This window comes from Drosophila santomea, chromosome 2L, assembly GCF_016746245.2.
Source record: "Drosophila santomea strain STO CAGO 1482 chromosome 2L, Prin_Dsan_1.1, whole genome shotgun sequence".
NCBI lineage: Eukaryota > Metazoa > Arthropoda > Insecta > Diptera > Drosophilidae > Drosophila > Drosophila santomea.
Genome location: NC_053016.2, coordinates 27,256,639 through 27,262,408, shown reverse-complemented (window position 1 = coordinate 27,262,408; position 5,770 = coordinate 27,256,639). Strand labels below are relative to the sequence as shown.

The window sequence follows — 5,770 nt, the reverse complement described above, 5'->3', positions numbered from 1 at the left end:
TTCCAAGTGCCGACGCGGAAAAGGCGTTTTGTTTTCCATTTTTTTCCGTAAATTTCCAAATTAATTTCCGAGCAATAAATTAAAAGCGGTTTTTCTCTTTTTTTTAACAAATAAATTTTTCAATATTTATTAAATTATTTTTTAAATTTTCAAAAAAAAATTAAAAAAGAAACTACAAGGCAATAATTTTTTTTTTTCATCCATAAATAAATAATACGACCGCCAAATATAAGTCGTTCACCCGACAAATATTTTTTCATGTATTGCTTGGATATTAATTTGTGTTTGTTTTAGAAGTACTTACAACGCGGAGAAAAGACTCCAATTCTACCATTCCATTTTCTCCGTTTCCAGTTGTAAACAAGAAAATAAAATTTTCTACGTTCTAATAAACATTTTTTTCACCGTGTTCCAAGTGTTCCAACCGTAAATCAGGTGGACCCAATTACCATAAATCACAGGTCATTTATACAATTCGCTGTTCACTCCGAGTCACCTGTCCAATTAGTCGAAACTACGGCGTTTCCACTTCGTAAATTTTACACCACTTTCTCACCCATTACATACTATACGGTCTTTTTCCGCTGCTTTATACCGTTCACGGCGGCAAGCTTAAATTTATTAAGGGCAGTCTAAGGAATCTGTCTACATTTTTAAAAGTGTGACCGGGCTCCAAAACCGCTTCCCTTCCATTTCGCATTTCTTCGATTATGCCCAACGGGGACGATAAGAAGAAATTGTCCGCTGACAAACCCAGGTCTATTTTTTCACCACAAGGGCCCAAGAGTCCAAGAATCCCAAGCATTTCGGTGAAAACGCCTACGCAAATTTCCGACGACTGTGCTACACCATCCAAAGCCACAGTACAGCGCACAGCTAAAAATATGGCTGCTTCCGATCTAGCGCTAGCCAAATTCATTTCGGTTTCTGACCGCTTAAGCGAATTTGAGGCTCAGATTAACACTCCGGAATCCGCAGCTCCAACCGTCACGATGCTTAGCGTCCGTCGCGACCAAGTCCGAACCCTATGGGACAAGGTTGAAAAGGAATTCGACCTCTGCTCAGAGTTCCTTGCATCAGCAGGCGAAGCGGCAGCAGGCAAAATGCCTATTCTCAGGGCTAAATACAGTTATTGCTATTCAGTCTATGAAAGGTGTGATGCCCAGCTCGTTGATAAAATCGAGCAGACACGTCTCAGTCCATCCCAGCCGCGAACGCTGCGCCCCAGGCCTACATTTCCTCTGGCTGTCGGTTGCCTCCATGCGTTACAGAAGTTTTCGTAGGCGACTATCTTCGCTGGCCGACTTTCCGGGAGCTTTTCACAGCCATTTATATCAATAATCCACGGCTGACTCCGGTTGAAAAGTTATTCCATTTAAATGCCAAAACAAGTGGCGACGCGCATGCCATCGGTTCGATTTCGCCTCTCACCAACGAGGGTTTCCGCTCTGCGTGGGAAAACCTAATAGAGTGTATCTAAAATAAACGATTGTTGGTAAACAGTCAATTGAAAATACTGTTTAATATGCAGTCGATCCCACAGGAATCTGGGGCGGCCTTGAAGGTATTGCAAAGTACTGTTCAAGGTTGCTTGACTGCCTTATAACTGTCAGGCATCAACACTGAGAACTGGGACTGCCTGCTGGTATATCTGTGTTCATCCAAGCTCCCGAAGATAACTCTCTCCTTATGGGAGAAGTCGCTCCATAAGAAAGCCGACATCCCGACATGGGCAGAGCTGAACACCTTCCTTACAGAACGTCATCGAACCCTAGAGGCCATCGATGATGTGAGACCGTCCGTACCAAGTCAGTCGCACTCCAAAGCGATGAACTCAAGTGGGCTCCAAAATCGAAAAGTTCCGACTTGTGCAACAAGGAAAACCATCCTGTCCGTGTATGTCCGCGTTTTCTCCAAATGTCGGTTGACAACCGGTCAGCCTACATTAAACGGAAGCAGTTATGCTTAAACTGCTTTGCAAAGGGACATCAGCTTCGTGAGTGCAAAAACACGCACAATTGTTTTACTTGCCGTGGCCGGCATCACACGTTGTTGCACCGAAACAACCCCTTTTCCAGCAATTCAAGCCCTTCAAATCCTGCAAGGCCAGTTTCCGCTAATCAGGCCAATTTCGTTCCAAATGACCAAGCCGGTGTTCAAAATTATTTCGCCACGGGCTCAAGAGCTATCCTTCTTGGCACTGCCGTAATCAATATTTCCCATCTTGGCACTAACTTTAAGGCACTCGCCCTGATCGACTGCGGATCAGAGGCAACATACATAAGCGAGCGACTGTTCAATCTAATTAGATTGCCATTTCAGGTGGTTCAAGCCCAAGTCTCAGGCTTAAACCAAACAGTAGCCGCTCAGTCCAAGAAGCTCTGCAAAGTTTCACTATCCGATCTCCGACTAGGCCCGCGGTGCAGTTGGAGACGACGGCCTATGTTCTCCCTCAACTAGCCGGAAATCTGCCTTCCTACCCAATTTCCTTCGGGATCTTCCCGATTTTCCACTGGCGGATCCAAAATTCTATGAGAGCGCACAAATAGATGTCCTTATCGGCTCCCGACATTCTGCCCTCGGTGCTTCTGAGTGGAGCAAAAACCAACATCTGTGGCTCGCTCTTGGGGCAAGAGACCATTTTCGGCTGGGTACTAACTGGGCCAGTGTCAGCCTCAGCCCAAAGCAGAATTACCTCCTTTTCGACACGGATCTCCCACGCGTACGATAATTCACTGGACAAACTACTCACAAAATTTTGGAGGTGGAGAATATACCAACAAAGTTGGTAAAAGTATCCGATTCCATGTGCGAGAAGAATTTCCTTCAAATGACCACGAGAAACGAGTGCGGCAAATATGTCGTTACTCTGCCTTTTCGCGACGCAGAACATATCGGTTCCGGGCTAGGGCATTCTAGGTCTTCCGCGTTGGCTCAGTTTTTAAGAAATTATCAGCGTCTAAAAAGAGATGAGGCCTTAAAAGCGAGATACGATTCGGTGATCCAGGAATATCTCGACTTAAAGCACATGCGACAAGTTCTTCCTACCCATGATTGCAACGCCTATTATATGCCACATCACGCCGTCTTAAAACCGGAAAGCGTAACTACTAAACTCCGTGTAGTATTCAATGCCTCCAGCCCTTCATCGAATGGTACCAGTTTAAATTAAATCCTTCATGATGGCCCTGTCTTACAGTCCGACTTGACCATTCAAATTCTGAAGTGGCGCTATTTCCGATACGTGTTCAGCGCCGATATCGAAAAAATGTATCGGCAGATCTGGGTAGATCCGAAACACACTCCATTCCAGCGAACACTTTTCCTTAACAATAGAGGGGAAATCAGAGATTTCGAATTGAAAACAGTTACCTTTGGAGTCAATTGCGCGCCTTTCCTGACCATCCGAGTACTGCAGCAGCTAGCAACTGACGTAGAACTCAGCCATCCAAAAGCTAGCAATATCATTCGAAATTTCATGAATGTGGATGATGTTCTAGCCGGAGCGGACTCCACGGAAGAAGCTCAGCTCATGGTGCAAGAGCTCCGAGACGCTCTGAATTCCGCCGGATTTCCATTGAGGAAATGGACCTCCAACCAAAAGGAAGTATTAGCGGCCATTAAGAGCAACCATCTATTAAATACTGATTTTGTCGAGATCGATGCAGAAAGCACTGCCAAAACCCTCGGTACTCGCTGGAAGGCAACCTCCGACGAATTCTTCTTCGTCCCGCTACAGTTGGCTATTGAAACGTCCTTTACAAAACGCCAAGTCCTGTCCCAAATTGCCAAACTGTTCGACCCTGCAGGCTGGTTAGCGCCGTTTATCGTTCGACCTAAAATTTTCATGCAGGAGATTTGGCTGCAGGAGCTTGGGTGGGACGAAAACATTCCAAATGAGCTTTTTCAGTTATGTCTTAATTTTCTTCGAAGTTATTCGATTTTAGAGCAGATACGCATTCCACGCTAGCTATCGTTTCATCCAGATTTCAAGGTCAAGCATCATGGCTTTTGCGATGCATCGCAAAAGGCTTATGGGGCGGCAATATATGTCCGCGTAGAAGTGGGCAGCACCATTATGGTGCAACTCCTAACCGCGAAAACCCGGGTAGCACCAGTCAAAACGGTTTCGCTCCCAAGACTGGAGCTGTGCGGAGCGTTATTGCTTTCCGAAAGGGCTGCAGCCATCCTTCCGCAGATGCCTACGATTAACTCCGAACTTTACTGTTGGACGGACTCCACGATAGTGCTTGCATATTTAAGCAAGCCAGCGTGCCAGTGGACCACATTTGTAGCCAATAGGGTGACGAAGATCGCCTAGGCCACAAAAACAGAGAATTGGTCTCATGTTCAATCTGAGCATAATCCAGCAGACCTGGCAAGTAGAGGAGTTTCCCTCCAAGATCTAGCCGATAGCCAGTTATGGTGGCACGGACCGACTTGGTTGCAAAATACACGCAACCAATGGCCAACTCAGGTCGACAACGCTCCGGTGACCGACCTGGAGAGGCGTGCTCTAAAAGTCCATCTCGCAAGAGCTCCTTCTGAAGAGTTGTTGGCACGTTTCTCCAAGCTTGAGAAAGCTCTACGGGTCCTTGCTTATGTTCATCGCGGTGCAGGAAGCAGACATCTCCATCTGATGTGCATCTGCTGGCCACTGAAATCGCCGCCGCCGAGCGGTTCCTAATTTCGAACACTCAGCGCAGAGAATTCCCTGTGGAATATCACTGCCTAAGTAAAAAGCGTCCAGTGCCAAGTTCAAGTGCCATCCTAAGCATGAACCCGTTTCTAGATCCGCAAGGACTGATCAGGGCGTGCGGCCGTGTGGCGGCTTCCGAAAGCCTTCAATACAATGCCTGCTTTCTCGCCTCCTTGCGAATTTCACTCATCGCATAACTCTCCATGGTGGTAACCAGTTAATGGTGCGCCTCATCCGGTCGAAATACTGGATTCCAAAAATTAAGAACCTGATGAAAGCAGTAGTAAATTCGTGCAAAGTATGTGTGATCCACAAAAAGCGGTTGCAAAGCCAACTGATGGGTGTCCTGCCCAAAGAAAGAGCATCGTTCTCCCGACAATTCACGTATACTGGAATGGATTACGCCGGTCCGTTTTATATAATGAATTAGTTTTTGTTTGTTTCTCCACCAAGGCCATCTATTTAGAGCCAACATCTGACTTAACGACCGAAAAGTTTCTTGCCGCTTTCGCTCGTTTTGTATTAAGAAGAGGGTGTCCACGTCAAGTCCAGTCAGACAATGGCAAAACCTATGTCGGCGCTGCCGCCCTGCTTTCCCGCGATTTCCTTCAAGCCGTAAAAGAGTCGGTGACGAATGCCTATAGTCATCAAGAGATGCAATGGCAATTTATTCCTCCGGGGGCACCCCATATGGGAGGCCTTTGGGAAGCAGGCGTAAAAAGTTTTAAGACGCTATTTTACAAATGCACTGCCACACGAAAATACACGTTCGAAGAGCTCTCCAGGCTCTTGGCAAAAATAGAAGCGTGCCTTAACTCCAGGCCGCTCTCTCCTATGTCTGAGGATCCGACGCCAGGTCATTTCCTTGTCGGGGGACCCCTTATGTCCACGGTGGAACCCGAAGTAAAGGGAGAAACGAAATCCATTCTAAATCGGTGGCAGCATTTGAAAGCTCTCCATCAGCAGTTCCGTGTGCGATGGAAAGAAGAGTACCTCAAAGAACTCCACAAGCGCACTAAATGGCAGGCCCCGTCCAAAAATCTCCGCATCGATGACATGGTCTTCATCAAG

At 46.6% G+C, this 5,770-nt stretch overlaps 1 pseudogene; it reads left to right on the top strand.

Moving 5' to 3' along the window:
* The first annotated feature begins 710 nt into the window (after positions 1–710).
* On the top strand, positions 711–5,514 carry LOC122756399 (annotated as a pseudogene).
* The last annotated feature ends 256 nt before the right edge of the window (positions 5,515–5,770 follow it).